The sequence below is a fragment of the Chinchilla lanigera genome, unplaced genomic scaffold (genome assembly GCF_000276665.1).
Source record: "Chinchilla lanigera isolate Chin_1 unplaced genomic scaffold, ChiLan1.0 scaffold00061, whole genome shotgun sequence".
Classification (NCBI taxonomy): Eukaryota; Metazoa; Chordata; class Mammalia; order Rodentia; family Chinchillidae; genus Chinchilla; species Chinchilla lanigera.
Genome location: NW_004955462.1, coordinates 10,472,236 through 10,500,143, shown reverse-complemented (window position 1 = coordinate 10,500,143; position 27,908 = coordinate 10,472,236). Strand labels below are relative to the sequence as shown.

At 40.3% G+C, this 27,908-nt stretch overlaps 1 long non-coding RNA gene across 1 annotated transcript in view; it reads left to right on the top strand.

Annotated features, from left to right (window-relative positions):
• Positions 1 to 25,110, top strand: part of LOC102029484 — a 122,069-nt gene extending 96,959 nt beyond the window's left edge. Inside the window, exons 4-6 of the long non-coding RNA XR_263121.2 lie at positions 19,821 to 20,199; positions 22,363 to 22,428; positions 24,536 to 25,110. This is a non-coding gene — a long non-coding RNA (uncharacterized LOC102029484). The remainder of the gene's footprint in view (positions 1 to 19,820; positions 20,200 to 22,362; positions 22,429 to 24,535) is intronic.
• The last annotated feature ends 2,798 nt before the right edge of the window (positions 25,111 to 27,908 follow it).

Below are 27,908 nucleotides of genomic sequence, written 5' to 3'. Positions count from 1 at the left end.
TTTTTTTTTGGTTTTTCTCCGGTACCGGGAACCGAACTCACAACCTTGCGCATGCCAGGCAGGCGCTTTTGCCGCTGAGCTAAATCCCCAGTCCCGTCTTTGGCTGTCTTGATGTCCCAAATTAACGTGAAATTCTTACCTTTCATGGTTATCTTGACTTTGGGGAAGAGATAGAAGTTGTACAGTATCAGATCTTGTGAATAAAGTGGATGAGGACACACCATGGTTTTATGAACCTGCTTTTCTATTGGATGGTAGCTGGCAGCAGCATTCAGTGTGCTTTCACTCACACCTTACAAAGACACTCACAAAAGGGGACTTCCAGAACTGCTTCAGGAAGTGGCAAGAATGATGGGATAAGTGTTTTTGAAGCAAGGAATATTTTGGCGGGGTTTATTGGCAGTATGTATTTTACTGTAATACCTTTTTTAAAAATTTAAATATTCACTGTACATTTTCATTACCCGCTCTGTTTCCAGTTGTACTTGAGTCGATGTAATACTACCATAGTCTGGGGTTCTAGGCTGTCCCTTGGAGGAGAATGGTTTAGGACTTGATCTGTTTCACCAACATAAGGTGAAGTGTTGGTAGACAATTAATTTGTTTCCTCTGTAAGATCTGATTCCAACGTTTTGTCTGGGAGACAGACTTGTACTGGATTTCTGCTCTATATTTCTCCATGATATACTTTTATTTACTTGTCTGGGGGCAAGGAAAGTGTACCTGTTAGTGGTATTAGTGGGAGGAAGAATAAGATGTATACAGCCAGCTGTCTATTGGAGTTAGCTTGTACTGGATCCTAAGAGACAATTGTCTAAAAGAAAAAAGAAAGAGCCAACTGTTAAATTTTCAGAAAACCTTTAGAATCTGTCATTAAAAATTAAACTCAGGAATTATTAAAATTATATATTATACAAAGTTACAATTAAATTATTTTAAAAATAAACATAATAAATACTTAAAGCTCATCTCTGCCTAATTATTTTACTATTATGTTCTCAAAGTTATATGTTTATTGTATCTGTATATTAGTCTGTTATTCATTGTCATAATGAAATACCAGACAAAAGCTACCTATAAAGAAAGGAGGTTTATTTAGCTCACAGTTATAAACACCCTGCCTGGCGCAGGCTCAGGGAGGGCCACCCCTCATGTGCATCACTTCATAGCATGGGTAGCAACAGTAGGAGCATGTACTAATCTGGAACCAGGAGCACAGAGATCTGGGTGGGGCGAGGCTTGCTCCTTTTATAATGGCCTTCTTGTAAGAACTAAAGGTTGCACCAGAGCTGCTTTGCAAGGGCTGCCCTCAGTGACCTCATGACTTCACAGTAGGCCCTGCTCCTCAAAGGTGTCACAGACCCTTCCAGTACCACACCTGAGAACCAGCCTTCAATCACATGAACCCCTGTGGGGACACAGGTAAACCACTTACAAACCACCACAGTCTGCAAGGTGGGAATACTCTAGGCTTCTTTTCCTGGCACTGTGTTCAGTGTTGTCCAATTGGCCACTGAAGTCAGCCAGGATGGGGAAGTATGTACGTCACAGATATCAGCAAACACCAAAAATAAGCCTCCTGCCTTCTGAGAGCCAGTTGTTAAATATATATGTATATATGTAACACTGTATAGAGTTGTCATTTATTGAGGGTCTAATATGTGCTGGGGATAATTAGAAAAGGTTTGTAAATACATGTTTCATTTCATCCAACCCATAACTATGGATTCATTATCCACAAAATTCCAGATAGCAATACTATTATTATCATTATTAGCTGACATTCATTGCCTGCTTACTGTGCACCTGACATTCTTCTAAATATTTTACATTTTTTAGCTGCGTAACACTTGGGATGATCCTTTGAGAGAGATTCTATTATTATTTTCAATGTACAAATGAGAAAATGGAAAAGTTAGATAATTTTCCCAGATTGCAGTTGGTAGTTTGTAAATCCACATTGGAACCTCATCAATATGACTCCAGACCCTGTGCTGCTGTTAACCAAGTTCTGGGGTTCTGGGGTCTCCTTCCTGAGGTGGTTACTAGGTTCTTCTTGACTTGAACAAAGAATTGGACAAAACAAGCACAAAAGGTGGCAAGGTTTTGTTTAGGTAGGAAAAGAAATATGCTCTGTAGAGTAAGATTGAGAAGTACACTGTACAGCATGTGCATAGACTGTGATAGAACATGGTAGTGAAGAGCTCAATTGTATCTCCCATTCAGGCTGACATCAGGACTAGGCCATCCTATGGAAAACTCACTTTCTCAAAAGAAGAGTTGAAGATAGCATTCTCTGTACCACATACAGGGCTTTGAGAACTGTTCTGTGCATGTGTCCTGGGACTTTGCAATGAACAGATCATGGCCCACTTTCCCAGCCAGTCTTCCATGCCCCAATCTCCTGCCTCACTCTTAACTTCTAAGCTCTATCACTTCTGTTGGCTGTAGGCACCATGGATGTAGCAGAGAATAGGCAAAGTCTCTGCCATCTTGGCACTTCCACTTCATTGCATGGCATGGGGACACCGATATATTCATGAATATATACATGAATATATACATGTATATCAACATGAATATGTAGATGGTACATGATGATAAATGCCACAAAATAAAAATAAAGCAAAGAGTGATAGAATACACTGAAGTAGGGAGGGGATATTACTTCATTCATCTTGTTTTTAGTGTTATACCCATTCCACAGATGGGGAAATTGAAGTTCAGAGAAGCTAAAACTACACCTAAGAACACACAACTTATAAATAGTGTAACTGGGATTTATATCCCTGGTAGCCTGGCTCCGCATCTGCTTTACTTCCCACACCTGCTTTGTTGCACTGCTTCATGCTCCCAGGTTACCAACTCTTTCAGCCAAGCTGGAGCTTCCTGTACAGGCTCAGCGCAGCTGGAATCTGCCCTGTGTCTATCCTCCTATGCTTCTCCATCCCTCACAGCCACAGAAGGAGATAAACAAGTGTCCAACTCACAGTGATGCTGAAAGCTGGCGGGCTGGGAGCCACTGAAAAGCTGGCATGAGTGAATGTAACATTTTAAATGTGGGATGAGCCACATGGCCCTTCTCCACGTTGGTCACCAAGTGGGCTTAGTCTGTGAAAACAGACTTATTGTGGCTAATATAGGTCACAGGTAGGAAAGGCCAGGAACTGACAAAGGGTTTAACTGGATTCCATTAGCACTCAAAACAAGCTCCGTGAATAGGCATTGTGGGGCTTGTGGGACATGCTCTTTAAAGCACCCCACACTGCCCCACTGGAAATATGGTATTTAATGTCAACTTGATCTGACCTTTAGTTTTGGTGGCATTTACTAATTCTATGAAAGGAGCTATTTCTCACTTCTGCAGCTTAATAGAAAATCAAACCATTAGTTAAGCCCACCATTGCCAATGCAGAGGAAAAAGTCTCTCAAATGTATCCCCTGCAGCCTGGGAACAGATGTGCTGTATAGGATAACTTCCATTATTTTGGGTCTTTTAAAATTCTGACACCATTGAAATCAGAAGAAAGTGGCATTTTAGTAACAGGACAAAGCATTAGTTTGACATTTTTGGGGAAGGCAACAGAAACCAGACCTGTCAAAGTAGGCCTGACTTTTAGGTAGAGACAGCTCCTTGATTATCAGTATTTTAGGGTTCCTGGTCACTCAGTGGTCACCATCTAGGGCACAGGTTTTCCTCTGCCACTGTAACAGAGTATCACAAACTTCAAACGTATCACAATCAAATGTATCACAAATGTATCATTTGAAGTATCACAATGCTTCAAATGATGCATATTTCTTGTGTACAGTTCAGGGATAAATTCAGGTGGGTTCCACTGGATTCTTTGCTTGTGTGGTTACAATGTCAAAGTCAAGATATTGTCTGGGTTGGGCTCTTATTAGAGTTTCTGGAGAAACTTCTAGGCCCATTCAGGTGATTAGTGGGGTTTAGTTGCTTGAAGCTGTAGGAGTTTCTGTCCTAGCTGTCTGCTGGGTTGCTTTCACTTCTACAAGCAGCTCACATTGCCTGGCTCATAGCCTCTTCACTGTCAAAGCCAGCAACGGGAGATTGAGTGTCCTCACATTTCAAATCTCTTTAACCTTCCTGCCTCATCACTACTGCTTCTATTCCTGGTTTTGAGTACTTATGTGATTAAATTAGGTCCAGCAGGATAGTCCAGGCTACCCTCCCTGCCCTAAGGTTTGTAATCTTAATTAAACCTGCAAAGTCTCCTCTGGTGTATAATGTAACACACTCAGGTGCTAGGGACTAGGAGGTGGGCATCTTGGTAGGGCACCATTCTGCCTATCATACTTGGCATCTCCTTGACCCCTGTGGAGCTCAGCTGTCTGGCTCACAGGGATTCTGCAGGTAATATCCATGCAGGTGTTTAATTGGCAGGTGTGAGATCTGTTTTAGGGTGTGAATAAATAGATGTTTAGCTCGTTCAACAAATTTTGTGTGAAATAGATGTTTCCAACTATGATTCCAACTCTTAATACTATGCTATCCCCTATAAGAATATTTATTCATTTTTCCACAGTTTTTACTGAACATTTATCATGTACCAGGCACTATTCTAAATACTGAGGACACAGTAGTATAGACAAAAGATCTCTGCTTTCATGAAGCTTAGATTCCCATACAGAAAGCACAGAAAAATATACCATATATTAAAAAATACAAATATTATGAAGGGGAGTAAAATAGGGGAGGGAGAAATGGAGTGGTCTGGTGAGGTGTGAGTTGTTTGTAGTTTTGAGTAAGGGTGTTTAGGTAAGAACTCACCTGGGAGGTGAATTTTGGGCGGAGATGAAGGAGAGCTATGGAAGCTGGGAGGAAATGCAAGATGTGGTTATTGCTGTGGGAGTAGTCTGTATAGATATACAGATTTTAATTGCTTTTTAATAATCAATTTGGATGAGTTTTTGAAGAGTGAACTCAGATACAGAAGGGAAAAGCTGAATTCTGTGGAAGCACAGTTAGAGGCAAGGAGAGGAAGAGGTAGCTGTAAGAGGATGTCAGTGATTAGACTGTGGTAGCACAGGGAGGGTTGAGAGGAAAGTGTCTCTCAATGAAGGGCTTGTTCATCTGTACTGATGGTTTACAACTCTTGTCCCTCTGTGAAGGGAATCACATGTTGGTTGGAGAATCTCAATAGAAAATGGAAGGGGAGGTGATGGAAAGAACAGTAAGTATAGACAGCTAGGATGTGCTGAAGAGGAGCAAAGAGGGAAGGCAATACCTAGAGTACGTGTATACCTAAGGAGTGTTTATGGTCAAGAGGATGTCTAAGACAGGATGGCATGTTTGCTTGCCTTCTGGTGAGAATGAGGAAGCAGAAAGGAAGCTGTAGATAAGCACCTGGAGTGGGTGAGGCCATGGGATCTGGGGTAAGGGTTGGTCCTGTATAGCAGGATGGACAGCTCATTAACTCAATATGTTCTTCAGCAGGTGTCCAGACAGAACATATTGCCATAAGCACAAAAAGCATGTAGATGTAAAGGTAGAAGACCACAGACATGTTCTTCTGGTGGTTTCTGTTTTCCCAGGGAGATAGGAAGGAAAGTCATTGAGTCCCTATCTTGCTGTGGCCATTGCTATAAAGGAAATAAGACTCAAAGAACTACAGGGAAAAAAATGTGTGTTCCAGAAATCACCCCATCCCTGAGGAAATTCTCTTATCATCAAACACTTAGGAGATCCAAAACTAAACTTGAGGAAGAAAGCTAGTGATCACCCTTACAGGCATTTTTTGCTAAGCACTCATTGTACCAGTACAGTTCATCTGCTGCCTCAATTAATGCAGTTATGTGTCAGTTGAGATCAGAATTGGTTACAAGCAGCAATAATTCAAATTAACCTTGGTTTAAATAAAACAGACCCTGCCTTAGGTAAAAATCCAGAAGTAGGCTGTCCAGGGATAGTTTGGTTGCTATGCTTCATGAGGTCCTGGGGACTCAGGCTTCTTGTATCTCTTTCCTAGTACGTGGTTTTCATTGGCACATTACCTTATGGTTTAAGGTGGCGGCTCCAACAGCAGCCAATGAGTCCCCTCTCCATTCTGGAAGACCAGGAGAGGACGAGGAGAGTGCAAAATTAGGGCACAGATCAAACTTCTCTTCAGCCTTTTGTGTATATCTCATTGGACTGAAATTACATGGCTGCATTCAACCACAAACAATGTAAAGAAATGTAAGTTTTATTTTGGGTGACATAGACCACATAAATTTCCATTAAAACAGACTAATAGGAGATTCAGTATTGAGAGGAAAATTTGTTATTATTCTTAAGTACTCTGTCTTTCCCTTTTCTTCCTGACTCCTAATCTTTCCTCCTCAGAATTTGCTCCTCCATTTCTATTCATTAACTGCTGAATCTCAGAATCCAAGTGAAAAAATTGTCCGTTACTTTTTTTTTCTTTTGGTGGTGGTACTGGGAATTGAACTCAAATCTTCTCATGAGGCTACACCCCCAGCCTGTTTTTCACTTCTTTTGGGATACAGTCTTACTAAATTGTCTAGGCTGGACTCGAATTTGCAGTCTTCCTGCCTCAGCTTCCAGGATGCTGGGAATGCAGGAGTGCACCACACCACCATGCTTGTCTTATTTGCCTTTTGAGAGAGGAAATAGTGTGGCAAAATGACAAGAACTTTGAAGGCAGGTAGCCCTGGCTTCAGATCTAGGCTTTAGTACCTACTGGTTAAATAAGTTTGAGTGAGTTGCTTAAATCCTCTAATCTTGTGCAGTGAATGGTAAAATTAAGCCCAATGTACAAGGCTGTAGGGAAGAAAAGATAATATGTAACTAATGTACTTCACATGCATAAGTTCTCAATGCACTCACATCTCTTCTTGCTCAGTGACCTAGCTAAGGGGATCACTATCAAGCCAGGGACTCTCAGTGGTGGGTGCTTGTGACTCTCCTGGGCCTTCCTAACAGGATTCAAATTTTTCTTTGGATTACTATCTTCTCTCCCTCATATGTAGTAGCTGTGAAGTTTTGGGGTGACTGATTACATCTCCTGCCCCCTACTAACTCCAGGGGACATACTGGTTGCTGGAGAACACTTAGATGCTGGGGTGTGTGTGTGTCCCACTTTATTTTCCTCAAGCTCATCTCACGTATTCAAAATATCACTACAGCAACTGATTAATTAGATGGATGAATGAATCTGGGAGGACAACAGTCTTGGGGAGAGCATTTCTAAAGAAAATCTATGCCTGAGACTGCCAAAAATGAGCCAGTAGGGTAGCGACACAACAGTGGAATCCATGGCCAGTTGACTATCGAGTTGATGTGGTCTAATGTGACAGCTGGGAACCTCGCCAGCTCAACTCACCTGATCACTAATGAAGTGTGCCTGACTGGCTTCATACATTGGAACAGAAAAATCTCTTGTGCACCTACTTCGTATCAGTGAAGTTTGTTTCTGCGTGAGGGTTTAATTCCTATGGCAGAAAAGTGATGTCTCCCAACCAGGGTGGTTCTGCTATCTCTGCTCTGTATGAGGGCTTCACAGAGTTCCGGGTCTAAATTAAAGATTTGTTGAATTTCCTAAGTCATGCTTTGTTCAAGAATCTCACCCTAAATTTCTGATTCTGTTTTAGGAATTTTGATCCAGAAGTGAATGTGCTCTGAACTTGGAGAGGAAGGAAGGAATGGAGGAAGGAAGGGAGAAATGACACTGACTTTTATTGTGCCCTGGCCGTTTGCCTCACTTGAGCTCTTGGAAGCCTTCTGTGTTGAGGTTAGGGCATGAGTTTGAATCTCAGCCCAAACACTCTCTAGCTCCATGACCTTAGACAAACTACTTAACCTTTCTAAATTTTTTTAAAAGAAGCATTTTTATGAGTGATGTAAGCTTTAGGTCGATTGGCCTCTATTTATTATTTTTTTTTCTGCTACTGGGAATCGAGCTCAGGACCTTGTGCTTGCCAGGCAGGTGCTTATGCCACTGAGCTATATCCTTGGCCCAATTGGCCTCTATTTAAATTCCAGTGAGTTAGGGACTGGTTACATAATTTTAAAAATATTTATTTATTTATTTATTTATTTAAAGGCAGGTCTCTTTTGAGAGCAAAATAGAATACTGGCTTAAAATTAAATAGTTGCTTTCCTCCTCTCCCTGACATAAGCACGGGATTTTCCTCTGCTTTTCACTGTGTCAGCCTGGTAGAACTTTCAGAATAAAACTCATAAAAATCAAACACCCACTATAAATGGACCCTGTTCTCTCACAGAGCTTTTTGTTTTATTTAGACTCTAGGAATTGACCCAGGAAGTGCTGAGCTACATTTTTAATTTTTTTTTTTTATTTTGAGACATGGTTTTGCTAAATTCCCAAAGCTAGTCCTGAACTGGAGATTTTCCTACCTCAACTTCCCATGTACCTGGGATTACACGCATGTACCACTACATTCAGATCATCACTGTAGATTTTATTATCTCAGAATTACTTACACTAATCCCCTGCAATTTTGGTTTTCCTACCCTGTCACTGGTTCCCAGGGATGTTTCTATTTGTGAGCATTTGATTTTGTGATTTTCTATATTTACCTGTCAGTCTCTCCAGTTATGAGAAACTTGTTCATCTTATGTACCTTACCTGTTTGATAAACTTAAAAGTTGTCAATTTTTAGAGGTGTTTTGTTTGATTGGTTGTTTGTTTTGTTTTGAGATAGGGTCTTATTATTTTGGCAGGGCTAGCCTTGAACTTGCAATTCTCAAGCCTGAGCCTTCTGAGTAGCATGCACCTCTATTCCCAGTTTAATTTTTAAAGTGTACTTAGTTTTTACTTGTTAGGATGGAATGACAACTTCCAAACCCCTTACATGCCAGACCAGAAAGCAGAAGTCCCTATTATTTTTTCATACAATCCTTACCACAGCCCTCTGAAGTGAATGCTGTTAGCTCAGTTTCAAAAGTAAGGAAACAAGCTGAGAAAGGTGAGGGGTTTGTCTAAGGTCATGGGCTTGGGAATGGCAGAACAGGGATCAAACTCAGGTCTCATTTCCCCATGTGGCCATTGTCCCATTTATACAGAGTGTTGCTGGCTTGTGCGTCTTTTGAACACATTTGGGTTGGTGTTACTGTGGGAACTCTTTAAACTATAGCATAGGTGATTTGACCTGGTTTCACAACCAGGGGCCACCGGAGGAAATTTAGCTCTCAATCTCTCCGTACCCTATTACCAAATTCCTTTGTAATCCATGACTTTTTCTTCTCCTTAGGGAAAGAAAAAGAAAGCAGCATGAATATGCTCTTTACACAGTATTACTATCAGCTGTAGTAAAATAATTTAGGATGGCATACTTTGAAAGAGAGCATCAAAATGTAGCTATGGGAATCCTCAAGATTTTCATTAGTTTGGGTAGAAAGGAAAAATGGACTGAAAGCCCTCTAAGCCTGAGTTTGAATCCTGGCTTTTCTCCTTAGTCTATAAGCAAATCTGGGCCTCAGTTTCTGCATGTTATGGCTTATATCTAGATGTCCCCCTGTGGTGGATTGACAACTGGTGGTCAACTTGTAACATCCAGCTGAACTGAAGCAGCATGGTGCTGGGTGCGGGAGGCCCACCTGAGGACTATTGCCAGAAGCATAAGAGAGAGAATTGGAGAAGAAGAGAAGGTCTTGGGTGCTGTTAGAAGCTGTAGTTTTCCTAGAGGAGCTTGTCATGCTGGCTTTCCTGATGAACTTGGCTGTTCTCTCCATTGAAGGAGCTAGCTTTCCTGATGAACTTGGCTGTTCTCTCCATTGAAGGAGCTTGGGAACTTACTGTCGCTGAGAATGGCTTTGATTCACTTTGGTGGAGCTCTGGTCTTCCCTTTGAGTGTCACTTCCTGGCTATGGAGGGGAAGATGGTGCACTACTCTGTTTCCAGGAGCAGCTTGTCACATTGGCTTTCCTCATGGGAACTTGGCTGTTATCATGGGGGGAGTGCAGGACCTCACTGTTGTTGAGGATGGCTGTGGTACTTTTCGGGGGAGCTCTGGCTCTTACTTTGAACATTGCTTCCTGGCTCTAGTGCAGATCCCTCAGCCTGTTAGCATGGATCCTTCATTCCACTGGCACAGATTTTCTAGCTTCCACCACTGACCTTTGGGCCTCCTAGCACAGATCTGTGAAACAGGCCTGCATGAGACATTGTCATGGGATCTAGGCTTCCAGTTGGACTGATGGGAGGGCTCTGGATCTTCAGCTGGACTCTTGCAGGACATTACTATGGGATCTAAGCCCTCAGCTGGATTCTTTGGTCTTTAGACTGTAGACAGATTTCCTGCACTCTAGTTGTATATCATTCTTTGGATGACTATTATAAAGTAATCTTATAAAATATGTGTCCTGTGTTGTATTGTTTCCCTTGCAAAACCCCAAACTGCAACACCCCCCAAAGCCTCATGTGCTCATAATTGGGGTTTTATGGAGGTGGTTGCATCGAGGGTATGTGGTACTAGGACTAAGCGTGTGTGATTATTAAATTAGTCCACTGATTGGTTTAGCATAGTTCTGGGTGTGGATGATGGGAAAGCCCACTACCCTGGGTGTGAGTGACACCACCAGAAAGGTAGATAGCCTACAAAGGATCAAAAGGAGAGTCAGGCTGCTGCTGTTGCTCTTGCTGCTTGTTGCTTCCTACCTGCCACACCATGAATCATTTTTCCTCTGTGATGTCCCTTTGCCATGCTATCCTGTTTTGGACTAGCCAGCCATGGACTGAAACCTCTACAAACTCTGAGCTGAAATAAAACTTTCCCCTTTAACTTTGGGTATTAGATATTTTGTCTCAGCTATGAAAAAAAGTAACTAAGATATCATCTAATAAATAATTTTCTGTGTGCATTGTGGCCTATTAAAAAGAACCCCTTGGCAGTTATTGGACACCTCTGCCCTCAAGGGAAGCTAAGGGAAAGATAAAAGAGAAATTTAACAGGGCCTGTCTTCAGGGTATTAGTGAAGAATGGAGAACTGTGTGCTTCTGGAGGTAGTTTGTAATTGTCGGGCTTTGTATCCAAGTCAGTTCTGACCTGTAAAATAGCTGAGATATCTCACATCTTCTGCTTTGGCTTCTAAGTTTTGAGGCAGATTCTCAATTTCTTAATGTCTTTGGCTACTTTTCAGCTGACCACAGTTTTCTGTTGGTCCAGGGGTATCTCTAATTCTATTTGGTTGTAAACTCTGGTCTCATTTACCATATTTCTTTAGAGCACACCACTTCTCACCTGCTAGCTCATCCCAGCCAAATGCTCCAAGATCAATTCCTCTTCCAAGTTCATAAATCACTTCATTTAGACCTGTTTCACCTTCAATAAAACCAATGCCTAAAGAATGCCCAATGTCTGAGAGTAATCTGTATAAAATAGAGAATGTGTGAGCATACTTAACAATGTAGCTCTTCTCACCCCCATCCCTCTCAGTGGGTACAGACAAGTTTACATTTGGCATCTGAATTCTGCACTGACTGGGTTCAGCTCAGGACCAGAACATAAACATGAGCTGGCATCTGCAGTGATTTTCTCAAGAATGTCACAGAGGAGGTCAGTTTCCGAGACAAAAACCAGGAACACTCAGTAAGCGGTGGATGCACTTGGCTGCCAGGAGGGGGCCTGCCTTGAGAAGTTTTAGCCATGTTATGCTGATGGAAACTTAGAAAACATTCAAATGCAGCTAAGAATGTGTTCTTATGTTTGGATATCTTAGTAAGAAACATCTTTTTAGCCATCCTTTAGGAAGAGGTAAATGACCAGTTGACAAAGGACCTGGAAAATGGGAACTGGGCTGTTAAATGGCACCAGAATCAGCCTTGTCAGGGGCAGCCTATCTAGCAACCATGCGGATGTGAGTGAGTCCTTGTATTGGTTCTATTGTAGTGTAGATTTCCTATACACTGATGGAAGCATCCTTTAAGACCAGTGGTTCTCAGCTTAGGGAATTTTGTTTCCCAGAGGATTTTTGGTAATTAATTCTATTATCTAATTTTCTTGAAGGAATAAGTTTTGGCCACAGTTCCTCTCATTTTTCTTTGGTTCCTGAAATCTTAGATGGGATGTGTGGAATCTTTAAATCACAACATGTCACAAAAAGCTACAAAACGAGATGAAGAGAGGGTGAGGGTCTCAAAGTGGCTCAGTGAAACCTTTTTCTCACTTTGACTCATTCCTTCCATCACTTCCCTATCCCAGACAATTACTGGGGGTTACTATGTGCCAAATACTACTAGGTGCCAAGCGCTACTACGTGCACAACACTGATAACCTAAGGATGAATGACACAATTTTTACATTTGAGAAATCACAGTCCGATGAGAAAGCCAGACTGTAAACCAGTATCTAGAATATGTGGTCATACTATCACCAAATCCAGGTCCGGAAGATCATCTCACGGAAAAAAAACAATGTCTAGGACGTGAGTGTTGGAGAGGAGAGACTTTATTCAGTGGCCAGAAATGGAAGAGAGAAACTTTGCTCACAAATCTTCTCAACTCTAGGGTGTAGAGGGGTTATAGGTATAGGACAGGGATTATGAGAGGGGAAGATAAGCTAATCAAGGGGAGGAGGATGGATGTCTTTTCTGGGGCTAGGCTGAGATCTTCCAAGAACTCAGGTACTGCCTTTTATCCCTTCTTTCTTGATCTGGAGTTCCTGGTCATGGCAGCTGCTCCAGGGGTCTTTAGCCTCAAAGGGGTGAAAGGGAGACAGGGCAAGTCTAGGTCAAGTGACCTGTGTATTATAATTTCAGACAAAACATTTCTTAAATGATCAACATGTCTACATGCAGAGCTGAGTGGAGTCTGATGCCAAGGTTAAGACAGCAAAGGAGCCAAACACAGTAGAAGGACAAAAACGCCAAGTCCTTTCCTTCATCCTCATCCAATCACCTGTGGGACAGGTGTGCAGGCCCAACTGAAGACTCAGTGCTTTCAGCAAACATTTCTAGGAAATAACCTAGGCAACTGTTACCATCATCACCCACATGACAGAGGCACTAACTGTGGCAAAGCTAAGAGGAGACTGATAACGTGTTGCTCAGCTATATGACCTTCCCAATTAGTGACTTTTACTAATCAACTAAGAGCAGGAGCATTTATCTAGGTTTTCCCTCGGTAATAATATTTCAACAGAAACATAAATAAAAGGCTTTGAGAGTGGCTACTGCAGGAGTTTGTATTAGTTTCCTACTGACACTGCAACAAATTATCATACACTCAGCAGCTTAAAAAAACACATTTATTCTTTTACAGTTCTGTGAACCAAAAGTTTGACAGTCTCACTGGGTTGAAGTCAAGGCAGTGGCAGGGCTAGTTCCCTCCAGCAGCTCTAGCAAGGAAGTTGTTTCCTTGCTAACCTCGAGGCCGCCTATATTCTTTGGCTGGTGACACCCTTCCTCATCCAACCTTGTGCTTAGTCATCGCATCTGAGGCTTTTGTAATCCCATCTTCCTGTCTCCCTCTTAGTCTTATGATTACAAACAAGGCCCAGCTAACCTAGGTTCATCTTCCCAGCCACCTCAAGGTCCTTAACTCAACTATGCATCTGCAAAGTCTCTGTGCCATATAAAATTTGCAGGCTCTGAGAAATTTTTGGAGGCCATTTTTCAGGCTACCACAGTTAGACAACAAGTAAAAGAATTTGGGCTGGGTCTTGAGGGATTATTCTGGCAATTTTCTATATGGGAAGGGCACAGTGTTCAAAGCCCTAACTTGTTTAAGGACTAGAGAGATGCTCAAAGTAGCTCCATGGTGGATAAAGATGGAAGTGGGAGCTACTGAGGAGAGTAAGGTCAGACTACAAAGAGTCTTGACTGGTAGTCCAGGAAGTTTGAATCTGGCTTTGTTTACAGAGCAGTTACACAAGAATGGAGTGGGATATTAATAGACTCCAGTGGAGAGATGATGAGGTGAGGTTTTAATGAAGGCAGAGACACTGGCATTCATCAACCTTAAATAGCACTGCTAGTCCTGTTAAGGGATACCAACCTACATTGTGAGTCCTTGACCCCTGGTCCTGTTTTCATGTTCAGTTTAGACACCTGTCCTAATTTAGGAGCCTTTCTCATCTGCATAGTGAACAGATTCTTAAAACCTCCAGTTTTGCCACTGTCTGGTGAATTCCTTATACTGAAGTCAAAGTGACAGTCTAAATACAGCCTGGCCACACCACTGCCTGTCTAGTTATGAGTGACTGCTTCAGGACACACACACAAGTCTCCAGTGTCCTGGCCCTGTTCTCCTCTTTGGTCTCACTACTGTGCTTCTCTTGGTCATTGCTTCAAAGTGAGTCACATTGTACCTTAGCCAATAGCTATGCCAGACTCCCCCACCCCAGCAGGAGACTTTAAAGCTTCATGGGAGCCCACTTGGCCATTCCCAACTCCTTCCTCTTGTGGGTGTTCCTCTGAGTCCCTTGGTACCCTTGCTGGTCAGTTTGACCTTGACCTGATCAATCTATTACACCCCAGTATAGCAATTTTGAGTCTCAGGGTAAAATTTTGTATCCTGAAAATCCCTGAAGCTTTACCTTTTCCATTTCTCCTCACTGTACTCCCCAAGTGTAGGCCAATTCCCTGTGTAAATCTCTCCCATTTCACATGGTGACATCTGTGAATCTGATGGCAGGTCACTTCCATAACTAGGTTATTAATCATTTGACTGAGTTAATTAGAAGAAGGGAATATTATGGTTTGTGTTTGTCCTCCCCCCCAAAAGCCTCATGCAGTCATGGGGAGGCTGGTTTTTCAGAGGTGGCTGAATCTACAGTTTGTGATTGACTTATGGTACAATGCTGGGATTAAGGGTGTGAGCGCTATACCTGCCCTAGTGTAGGTAGCTTTCATACAATATAAGGGAGAGAAAGAAGTTTGCTCCATTCTCCTCTCTTATTGCTTTTGTTATCTTCCACCACCATGAACTGTTGCTCCTCTGCCTTGTCACCTTGCCCTGGAACCAGCTGATTATGGACTGAAACCTCTACAAACTCTGAACTAAATAAACCTTTCCTCCTTTAACCTTGGGTGTTGGCTATTTTGTCTCAGTAACGAGAGAGAAGTAACTAAGACAGTGAGCTTTTCCTGGATGGACCCGTCCTCATCAGTAGAGCCTGTAAAAGAAGTCAGATAGATAGCTCCTGCTGGCCTGAAGGAGAAAGAAGGGATTCAAGGTATGAGAGACTGAGGATAGAAGGTGCACAAGGTGGCAAAATGTGGCAGGAGGCTTCTACAAGTTGACAGAAGCCGTGGGAAGCCACTCAGCAAGAGAATAGTGACCTCAGTCCTACAGCCTGAAGACACTGTATCCTGCCAACAACCGCATGAGCTTAGAAAAGGACCTTGAACTCCAGTGAGGAACACAGCACGATGTCTACTTTGATTCTAGAGAACATAGCTTACTTGTGTCTGTACTTTGTAGCTCACAAAAGCCATGAGTATTTTTTGAACTGCTGAATTTTGAGTATTTTCTTCTGTAACAACAGAAAATTACTCTAAGTAGGGATCAAAGTTCCTTCCTCCCAACTTACCCCTAGGATCCTTATGGAAACCCATGCCCACCCTAGAACTCTGCATACCACAAGGATCTGGGAGAGATGTCAAGCCCCAAAGTGATTTTCATCCTTTTCTGCTGAATGCCTTTTGGTTGTAGAGTTACATAAAGGAGAGATGTCACTGTAGAAGAGATTTTTCTTTAATAAATTTCTGTGTCAAAAGAACTTGCTGGCTCCACCCATGCAGAGAAGCAATGCTGAGTGGCTAGTTTAAAAAAAATAACCTGCCTCACTTGGCTAACAGTGAGGTAAGTAGTAAAAGCAGAAATTTTGGGATGATGGTTGTAAATGGTTTGTAAAATGTGGCACCTAGACTGGAGCATCAGTATCATCTGAATTATTGGGTCTCATTTAAGATCTTGTGAATCAGAGATTGTGTTCTAACTAGCCCTCCAGGTGGTTTTGTTGTGTAATAAAGTTTGAATCCACTGACTTAGGCAAATAAGAGTTGATGACATAAATTATGTGTGGCAGCATTTTCTGAGCAAAGCCCTCTTTAAAAAAAATAGTTGAGGAACAAAGTATGCAGGGCACAAACAAAGCTCAAGGTTGTTCCTGCTGCACATGACCAGCCACCAAGTCTGCTACAAGCCTTCTATCTTGAAGGTCACAGACTCTGTGATGTTAGGTGTCAGAGGCATTTTGAGGTTTAACTCCTCCCAAGCCCCATGCCCATGAACTCTGCCACATCATTGATACTCAGTAAACACTTGGGGTGCATGAAAAAGGTGACACCAGAATGATAATTTCCCTGTTTGTGGTTTGAGATCTCTGCCTAGGTCCACTTAGGGGTAAATCCACCTTTTTAAAGAGAGATAAGAATGCTCCTCCAGTCTGCAGAATTTTTCTGGAACATCAGAAATATGGTGCTTGATGAACAGTGCTGTGGCTTATGAATAGAAGCCACGGAGCAGAAGCAAAGACCATCAGCGATCCTGCAGAGCCCACTCTGCCTCCTCTGGCTTTCCATTCAGCAGCAGGATTTAGCATTCTGGAATGGACCTAGCACTTCTGTTGGCCTCTGTTAAAATCTTTGACTACTCTGTAGGGGACCTAGGACAGAAACCCTTGCATGCTTTTGTGCCATATTGACATTAAAGAGAAAAGAGTGAGCATTTTGTGCACAACCAGCAGATGAGCAGTTTAATGACTCTTTGTAGCCAGTGAAAGCTGCCCCAAGGCTGCTTATTACTAGCCCACATTCCAAGAGCATAAGGTACTTTCTCGGTCAACCAGACTGTAATTCCTTCCATACCACACATTACTATGCGATTCTTGTTGCCTCAGAAAGCTCAGATGATTAAAAGAGTTTATGTTTGCCACTTCCAAAAATCCCTCTTGCAATTTAAATGATTCATGCACCCGAGTTTTACAAAAAAGAAAATAACTTCATTGTTATTTGCTCTGTTAAAGCCTTCGAGTGTTCAGCTTATTATTTGATTTATCTGGTAAAAATGAGTTTATCTCTAATCCTCTAATCTTTTCCATAAGAGAATTCATACGGAATAAGGGAAATTTCTTTATTGAACTAGCAAGGAAACAGCTGCTATTCTCATCTCCTGTCTGTCTCTTCTTCTTTTTTTTGGTGGGGAAGCTACTTGCTGTCACATGCTAGTATTCTCATGCCACATAGCAAATTTCAGAACTGGGCAGAAGAAAGAACCAAGTAGTAGAATGTTTTTCTCTTATCCCTGCACCAGAACAGTAGCACAGTTGTGATGGAGACTTTGAGTTTTCTCGGAGTGCATCCCCTCCACCTCTCTTTCTTTGTACAGATTCCCCAAGCTTTACTTGAGCTTAGGTGTGTGCTTGTATTCAGATACAGCATAATTCCACCATCACAACGACTCCTGAGTTGTCCCTTTTCGAGCCACACTCATTTCTCCATCGTCCCTCATCCTTTCAAAACACTGATTTGTTTCCCACTTTTATAATTTTGACATTTCAAGAATGGTATATAAATGGAATCATATAGTATGAAATCTTTTAGGGTTGGCTTTCCTATTTTTAATTTGGCATAATTCCTTTGAGAGTCTAACAAGTTGCAGGTACCAGTAACCTGTTTATTTTTTTAATTGCTGATTAGGGGTCCACGTTTGGGCACACCACAGTTTAACCATTTAACCATGAAGAATGCATAATTGTTTCTAAGTTTAGGCTATGAACATTCATGTACAGACTACTGAGGGATATAATTATTCATTTCTCTGGGACAAATGTCCAATAATAGAGGTGTTGTTTGTGTATTTATTTTGTTTTATTTTTTGTGGTGCTAAGGATTAACTCCAGGGCCTCATGCAATCTAGGTAAACCCTCCACTACTGTGCTGTATCACCAGCCCACCCATTTGACTTCATAAGAACCTGCCAAATTGTTTTCTAGTGTGGTTGCATCATTTTACATTTTACCAGCAATGTTCAAGTGATCCAATTTCTCCATTTCCTCATCAGCACTTCATATTGTCATTCTCTTTTTTTTTCTTTTGCTTTAACTTTTCTGATAAATATGGACTGATAGCTCCTTATGCTTTCAATTTTCATTTTTTCCTAATAGCTGATGATGTGGAGCATCTTTACAGTTGCTTATTTGTCATCTGTATATCCACTTCAATGAAATATCTGCTCATATTTCTTGCCCATTTTCTAATTTCATTGTTTGTTCCCAAGATAAGGAAAAAAGATTTCTTGAGTTTTGAGAGTTCTTTAGATATTGTTTCTACTACTCCTTTCTTAGATATGTGCTTTGCAGTCCCTCTTTCTTTTAGTGATTGAGTTCTTTGTTTTTAAGCTAAGCACATGGCTATCCAACCAGAGACTACTTTCCTCATGTTTTCTTGCAGCTAGGCTTGGCCACATGGCAGACTTCAGGCCAGTGACATAAGAGTGGAAATGATACAGGCAAAGTCATGAGCCATCCAGGAAGTCACACATTCTGGATGTCCATCTTCTTCCCTTCCCTAGAAGACAGACTTTGCTGCAACCCAGCTTTAACCATATAGACGAGGCCAAGGCAGAGGCCAAGATAGGTACTTTAGGGTAGGTGCCAGATGTTAAAGGATAAATAGTAAATATTTTATATTGTGGGTCACATGATCTCTGAAGAAATTATTCAATTTGCTGCTTTAGTGCAAAAGTAGCCTTGGACAACATGGAAATAAATGAGCCTGATTGTGTGTACATATAATTACTTACAGAAACAGGTGGTCATGAGAGTATAGCTTACTGACCCCTTGGGCAAAGTTACAGGACATCAGGAGTTGGGTCCCTAAATAGTCATGTGGAGTGGAACCATTGAATTATCCTTGGTGGCTGCCTGCAGACTAAGTTGTGAGGAAGAAAGAAACTTCTTGTTAAAGTCACTTTATTTTTGGGATTCTTTGTTGTAGCAGTTTGGCCAGTGCCTATATAATACAGAAGCTGGCAGTCACTGGGTACATGCTATGCCCACTGTGCAAATACGATTCAAAGGTAAATGACATATGTGCTTTGACAGACAGAGCTTGCAGTGTGCTTGAGAGGTGTGTTGAAAGTAGAGTGTGGCTGAAACCGAGCTATCCGAAAACACTCTGGAAATAGGGATGAGAGTGGGAAGAATGGAAACAGCACTTAGTGAGTGTCTAATGTATGGCAAACATTTTATTGTTATATCTCTGAAGGCACTAAGAAGCCAATGTAATATGTTATTATACTTGCATTTTAGAAATAAAAAAAAAAAACCCTGAGTCTATTAAAAACTCTTTAACTTACCCAATGGCATAAATAAATTTGAAGCCTTGAAAAGTATCTACCCAATGATGGATTTTATTCACTGTTGCCATACAGAGCCTGACCCAAGTCCTCTCTCTTGGAACACTTGGACACTTTCTTCCCTGCCTAGCAAGGAGAACACCGTCAGCATTGTTAACTAAGAATTATTAAGTGTCTTCTATCTACCCAGACCCCAAACCAGGAAGTGGAAGTTTAGAGGAATGAAGGGAAGGATCTGATCTTTAAAGGAACAAAGTCTTGACAAGGTGGTTAAGCCGTCACCCTATCCTTTCGCATTTCAGAGAGGCTGTCCTAAAGGGCTACTCTGCTCTTGCATGCTGAGATAAGCTCAGCGTCCACCCTTCCTCAGGACTCCTGGGAGATTTGTGATCACTGTCTTATTTACCAGCCACTCTACAATTTCAGGTCCCTTTCCTTTTCCTTCAGATATGATTCATGAACGAGTTTCTTCCTGTTGGAATAGGTTGAATGAAATCATCTCCTTAATTATCTGGTGGTTTTTGTCTTTCACAGTTTTGCTCTGACTCAGTGGACTTGGGCCCTGTCTTTGCATCGTCATGAGTTTCACACAGATGGCCAGACTTCCAAGCCCTTTGTGTGCCCTTTCTGACTTCAGCATTTGCCCAGCTCCTGGTCCCGTGCTCTGGACCCCATGTGAAGAATTTTGACTTTGATTCTTTTTACATCCTCACTTGATTTCTGGCACTGGCTTGTCTTGGTTTCACGGTCTGTCAAATTGGCAAACACTGCCAAGAGATTAACCGAAATGCAATAAATAAAGTTGGGTGAAAGATGAAGACAAAGAATCTGGTTTGCGAGTCTTTTCTGGTTATTTGTTAGCTTGGAGGTCAAATCTACCCACTAAGAAGAGAAAAAGTCTTGATGTAAATTGGTGAGTTCTGTATTTTATGTTTATTTATGTAATTTTATGTATGTGATTATGTAATTTTAAAAAATTATATAATTTTAAATTTGAAGACATGGCTTTCCCTGTGTATGTTATGTGTATGTGTCTATAAATGAAAAATGGGTTTTACTTCTCATATGTGTGTACTATTTTCCTACTTCTGGGTGGTATTGTCAAATTAGATTTAAACATCTTCTGAAGGATCTCTATTATGAATGATTTAAAAGTAAATAAATACTCTTAGAAATTTGAAATTCTCCTAATTCCTGGAAATTAGGAAATTAAAAGTCAAATAGTTTCAGTGTGGAAAAAAAAGAGTATGGATGAATTAATTATGAAACATTTTGAGAATTCATAGTTTAGGAAAACATTTGGCAAACAAGACTAGTTCAGCAATTTTGGCTTAAAAAAGAGTTATACTTTCTCTAAGTTACCAGCATTAAGTGTAATAGAAACATACATTTTTATTCTTCTTGGGTATGGTCTCTCTCAGTTTCTATAGGTTCACTACTCAAATAAGCTAATGTTATTTCTAGTTAATGTTTAAAATTCTGAAAAATGTTAGCTTGTATTTAACCAAATTGAATCATTAGCCCAAAAAATTTATTTCAGTGCTAATTATGTTTTGTAGTATGTGAGCTTGAAGATGGTTTCCAAGATCTTTAGATGATTTAAAACCTTAAACTTCTAATTAATTCAGTGAATTCATAGACATTTGTTGGATATACTCATCACTTACAAGTAAGATAAAGAACTAAAGCATTAATTATTAATCATCTTTTTTAGTTTATGTTTGTACCTTATTTTTATGTGCTCAAGAAAGGCTATATACATATTTTGAGTGTGTTAATGAGTGCATTCTGTTCTACCACTGTATTTTTCTATCTTTCTTTTGAGATAGGGTCTAACTTGACCTCACCATGTAGCCCAGGCTGGTCCCTGACCTTGAACTCACTACAATCATCCTGTCTCAGCCTCCAAGTGCTGGGATTATAGGTATACACCACCACGCTCAGCCTCCTACTGTATTATAAGGGATATATATGGTTATAGGAACTAAAACTGTAAACTCTGCTGATCTACTCTGTGACTGACAACTCACAGTTATCAGCCTCTTAATATTTTTCTAGGGAATAGAAGTTGTTGTGGTTAACAGCTGTCATCAGTATAAATGAATGCACTTCCATTAGGAGCAGGATTTATGCAGGCACAGCTTTGTATGTAAAGTAGGTAGGATGTGTTTTATTGTTAATGAAAACAGAAAGCAGAGAAAGAGAAAGAGAAAAGAATAAGAACAAATCTGAATGCATATAAAAACTTGAAGATTTATAGATGGGAAAATTTATTTATTGTGGCCAAAGCGAGCTAAGACATGATGGGTTTGCTTATAAGCGTCCTGAAAAAACTTTGATATCAAATATTAAACTGACATAAAATGAAAATTTGTTCTTCTGTTAAAAATGACAAAATTTTCTTAGATCATTGGTTTCATCTTAATATAAGGTTATAAAATGATATTCTTTTTCTTTCTGTGTAATCTGATTAGATAGCAAAGTTTCGGTCTCAACAAAATAATAAAATAACCTGTTTTATATTCATTTTATTATATTCTTGATGACTTCTGAAAAAGATTTCTCAGGAAAGAAGTAAGATTCTTGATAATCATGTTATCTTCTATGTTATTTTTTCTATGTTTATTTTCAAATATTTTATTCTCACTTTGAAATGAAAGATAAAATATTGTCTCTCAGACACCCATGATCCAGTTCTTTTCTTAGGTGTTCCAATCTCCTAACAGCTTTTGATTTTTGCCTTTCAAAAACTAGATCATATATATATTTTAAATAAAACTAAATCTTAACTGACTTCTTTTGCACCTAAAAGTATATTTGAGATTTCTTAGGGGTATGCTTGAAAACCACAAGGGATTTAGTATTTTATCTCGCAAAAGATGTGCTAAAAATAATGTTTGTTATGTTACTATTGACAAACTGCAAAGAGCTATTAAACTAGAACAGATGCTGTTTTTCCCTAGGTTTAGTTTGTACAGGTAACATTATTAATGCAGATATTTCAGAATCACAAGCTGGTTGGGATTCCTAGAAATGTATTGATGCTCTTGCTATGTGACATGTTTCTCTTTATCAGAATCCTGCTGCTTTGTTACTAAAACTGCACTGGCCAGCTTTCTGTTCCTGTGACAAAATGTCTGAGGTAAATAACTTACAAGGATGAAAGGTTATTTTGGTTCATAGTTTAAGAAGTTTCAGTTTATAGTTATTTGGCCTTGTTGCCCTTGGGCCTGTGGCAGCACAGAACGTCATGGCAGGAACACTTGGCAGAGCAGGCCTGTTTACTTCATGGTAGCCAGCAAGCAAAAGAGAGAAGAAGGGGCCAGGGTCTCAACATCCCCTTCAAGGGCAGCTTCTAGGGACCTCTACCAGGCCCCACCTCTTAAAGAGGCCAATGCCTTATGGAGACATTTCAGATCTAAACAACAATATAGTGTAAATTTTAGGTTCAGTTATTTTTTATTTTTTAAACTTTTTGGAGAAAGGATCTTGCCATGCAATTAAGGGTGGGCTTGAACTTACTATGTACCTCAAGCTGGTCTCAAATTCATGGCAATCCTTTGACCTCAGTCTCCCAAGTACTGGGATTACAGGGATATGCCCCCGCTTTGCATCTTACTTCTTTAGTTTAAATCATGCATCTTCTAGCCCAGTGATTTTCAAGTGGAATTTTTTCAACTTATAGAGTTATATTTAACATACACAGATATTTAGAGCTTACCTCTGGCTTATAGATTCTCTTTACTTGATATTCTTGATGTACTCTTGGTGCTTTCTAACTATATGTTAGGTGTCTTCATGCTATATTATGTTTAAGGATTATAATATATTAAATTTGAAGATTTTTTCCTTTTATCTCTCTCCTTCCTTTTGTGGTACTGGAAATTGAACCCAGGGTCTTTGTATTGGGTCATATCTTCAAACTCCCCACTTTAAAGAATTTATTATTTTTTGGGATGGGATCTTGCTAAATAGTTAAATTACTTAGGCTAAGCTTGAAGTTGCAATCCTTCTGCCTCAACTATCAAGAGTATGAGGATTATAGGCATGCACCACCATGCCTGGCTCGATGACTTTTTCTTGGTAAATATTATGTTAATCCATTTTTATGAATCAGGTATAATATCCACTTTTCTTTAGAAACAGGGTTAATCACCAAAACATAGATATTTTGTTTAAACTTTTAAAGATTGACTTTTACCTTGTTTGCCCAAAAACAAATTGTCTTCCTAGTTTCATTGTTTTCTTGTGTGAAATCGCATTAGATCTTTCAGTTTTGAAAATTACATAAACTGTGTTTTGTCTGGTGGAGACTTAATTGGCTGTCTTTGCACCTTCCTGGAAAACATTAGGTTGTTTCTTGTTACCTTGACCCAATTGTAATCAGTACCAAATTCCTACCCTTCCCATTTTCTTTAGTACCTTGTTACCTTCCTTGAAACTAACTTTTCCAATTTTTTGCCCTCTTTCTGGATCCCACATCATGGAGATCTACAATCTGGCTGTTCCGATTCCTGCTGTGACTCTAGCTTACTTGCAGCAGGTTGTTTCTCCTGCGGTCTGAAGAACACTTGCAAGCCAAAGTCTGACAACTTGAAACCAATTTCCAAGGGTTCTCCATTTCAGCAGACTGCATATGGCCCAAATTTTCCCAATGTAGTTGGGCAAAGGAAGGCCAGTGAAATGCCCAGGTCAAATGGGAGGTAATCAAGGGAGAAGACATCATCACTATATGGTCAGCATTTGAGCAGGAGTTCAAGAAACCCAAAGAAGCCAGGCATGGTGATGCATGCTTATAATCCCAGCCCTCTCAGAGGCTGAGACAGGAGGACTGTAAGTTTCAGTTCAGCCTGGGCAGTTTAGCAACTTAGCAAGATTCTGTCTGAAAGAAAAGGAGAGAGAGAAAGAGAGAGAGAAGAGAGAGAGAAAAGAAGCAAAGAAAGAATAAACTCAGTATGAAAGCTCTGGGTCCAATCTTTATACTGAAAAAGAAAGAATGAAAGAAAAAGAAAGAAAGAAAGAAAGAAAGAAAGAAAGAAAGAAAGAAAGAAAGAAAGAAAGAAAGAAAGAAAGAAACAACAAGAGAAAGAAAGGAGAGGCCAAAAAAGAAACCCAAAGAGAAATGCTTAACCAAAGAGTTGCCTCACCAACCTCTTGAAATCCACTGAACTGGTTTCCCTCAGGTCCAATTCCTCACTCTTTACTTAAATCCAACTGTTCATATTAACCCTTCTCTTTTTCATTTTTAGGTATCCCTCTTCAAGATGCCTACCCTCCAGAATGCTAAAGCAAGTGATATATGTTATCATCTTTCAATATATGTTGCAATGAGTTTTTTACCGACAAATGTCCTAGGAGACTATGTCTCCAGTCCTGCTCTGGCCTCTCTGGAAGTTTATGAGCACTTTAGAGTTGTTCAGTAGTGAATGAGATGTGACAATGTGGAACTTTTTCTTTCTGAGTCCTGTGCTCCCTGGAAGTTGTAACAATTAAGAAATCCCTTGCACTCTTTCATGTCCAGGAAGGAGCTAATCACAAACAGTCATGCTGCCCTTACCTGTCCTGAGACAGACCTATGTCTGTCGTTCCTCATGACTCCTTTAAGACTGAAGGATGACTCCTTTATTTATTTGTACAGTATTATGGTTTAGATCTAAAATAACTTTGAAAAGACTCCTTGTTCAGAGTTTGGGCTTTGGAAAATGATTCGGTCATGGCGTGCACTATTGCTGCTAGGGGGTGGTCCTTGTTGGAAGAGGTGGGTCACTGGAGGCTTGACCAGGAAGGGTCTATCTCCCTCCCTGGCTCCTCCTTCTTTCTCTCTGTTTCCTAATCATGAAGACGTGAGCAGCTTTCCTCTGCCAGATCCTTTCACCATTCCTTTTCTGCCTTGGAGCAGGCTAGCGTAGACTGAAAATGTGACCCAAAGTAAATCTCTCCTTTAAGTTATGAGTGTCTGGTATTTTGTCCCAGGGATGAGAGAGTGACTAAGACAACTTGCTTGTGTAAAACCTCAGATTCCCTTCCTTCCCTCTGAGACGTTCCTCATTAATGAACATTCTCTTTATTGTTATCACCTTAATAAAGTCATATCCTTAATTGTCTGACGTATTTTGCTTTCTTTACCTTTTTTCCCCTCATTTCTATAGCTGGGTCCAATTTTCTTCTCTCTGAGTCTTAGTTTCCTCTTTATCCAAGGTTTACTGTGTCCTCTTCTCAGTGGTGTGGTAATTAAATGAGATAATAATGGGAAAGGTTCAATTGCCATACTAAGTGTTCAATTACTATTAGTCCCTCCCCTGAGAGGAAAAGAGTGGGAGCCTGTGCAAACATGGGTGCAGCAATGTAACTGTGTCTCCAGATGTGGGGAAACAACTCAAAGTAGGAGCCCTGATACTTAAGTAAACACAGAGAGCAGATGGATCATTTTGTATGGGCAGAAACTATGTTACTGATATATGTTAGAAGTGCCTCTTCCTTCTGAGAAGTAGATTCCTATTTCATTTGGGAATGCATGTAGGATAGCAGAGAGCCTGTTACACATTAACACTGAGATTGTCCAAAAGATAACTTGCCTTTGCAAACCAAAGGCAAAGATCCTCTCAAATGATAGCCCCCACCTACCCGGAAAGGCTGGATGGGTGCAGGCCCATGGTGGATTTACTATTCCCAGAGAGGTCATGGCAACTGTCAGATGAGGGTGCCAGGTATGTAGGCCATATTCAGACCTCAGGTCCAAAGAACACAGGTGAAGAGTGAAATTCCTAATGGTGATTGGGAGGAAGCCCGGCCAAATCAGCTGGCAGTGACTGCAGGAAACCGCACTTCAGGACTGCAGGAAAGGAGAAGATCTGGAGACTGTGAACATTACACAGCCATTCACAGGTAAGAGAACGAAGTCACGGCTTGATAATTCAATTGGAAACTCAAATTTCCACGGCTAGCATTTATGGAATACCAGTTTTAGATACACAAATGCAAAGTAATCAGAAAAACGTTTGCTCCCGAAAAGTGATCACCCTGGTGTTTTGCATTAAGCTGTAATCAGCACGAATGTAAAATAAGCAAATTCTCAAAACCTGAAGATTGTAAAATTGGAGAAAGGAACACTGTGTTTGGGGATCTTAACAAACATTTTCTGGACAATTTGTGGCTTCCTGTCAGCCACCACTCTCTTCCTTGGTGATGCATAAGTTTTCTGTATTTTCAATTTTTTCCTTCCTGCCATGCCTTTTTATTTAATTCTTACCCTCATCAGGGCTGAATTATTCAGTGAATATGGCAGACACAGGGCAATAGTACTTTTAGGGCCTTGCAAAATTGTTTTACTTTCTTCTAAAGTCAGATAAAAAATAAATTTTAAAATATTTTGATATATAACATTAATAACTCATCTTTATACCAATGCCTAAAATATAACTTTAAATATTTGTATTGTGGAAGGAGCCTGAAATCACTGTGCTTTGAGCCCATGAAAGTCAGAGTGCAGACCTGACTAGTGGGTCTGTGGTAAGAACAGTAATGCTCTGTTCTAAATACCTCCAGTGGGTCCCTGAAGCCACACATAGTACCAGACCCTACACGGTCTATGCTATATTGTCCTATGTATACATACCTATGATAAAGTTTAATTGATAAATTAACTACAGTAAGACTTGACAACAACAACTAGTCTTAGAACAACCATAACAAAATTCTGTAATAAACATCATGTGAATATGGTACCTGTCCTCAAAATATATTCTTATACATTGAGTTTTCCACTTAAAGGAAGCATTTTACAATTTTTCTTTGGCAAATCTGAATTGCCAAAATCACTATGCTTGTGTTTTAGGGACATTAAGTAAAATAAAGGTTACTTGAAAAGAAGTACTGCAATATAGCAACAGTTGATTTGATAACTGAGATGCTTACTATATGACTAATGGGTGGGCAGAGTATACAGCATGAACACACTGCACACAGGGATGATACATGTTCCAGGCAGGGTGTTCAGGCAAGACAAAAAGATTTCATCATGCTCTCCAGAAAGGTGCATACAACCTATGAATTCCTCATTTCTGGAATTTTCATTTAATACTTTGGGGACCAAGTTGACCTGGGGTAAGAGAAGTCATGGAAAGTGAAGCCACAAATAAAGGAAAAGTAGCATACTCTTAAATTCTTAGGGACATAGAAACTAAAGGGTGACACTTGTTTTTTATCTGTAGTAAAGCCAGCAAGGTCCAAGGTCAGATTTTCAGACAAACCTCTGGGTTGCTGACACTCTTGTGTGCAGTATCCTGCCCCTGTGGACTTCAGCAAGGTTTCCTTCCTGGCTCCAGATGTGGGCCTTCAGCACCAGCTGTCTCACTCTGAGGCATTTGGAAACAGCAAATTTCTGGTGGCAGTGATCATTAGCAATCCAGATTTGGACACGATAAAAAGAACACAGTTACAACTAACCTGGTTATTTTTCAAAGCACAAGTCAACACATAATCTGAGATAATATTTCCTCCCCCATTCTATGTATTTAAATTTTAAATATTTGTATATACTTACATAAATTTTATGTATTTGTACAAATTTTAAATATCTGTATATTGCAAACTTTGAAAGTCAGTTAGTCATATAATGAAGTG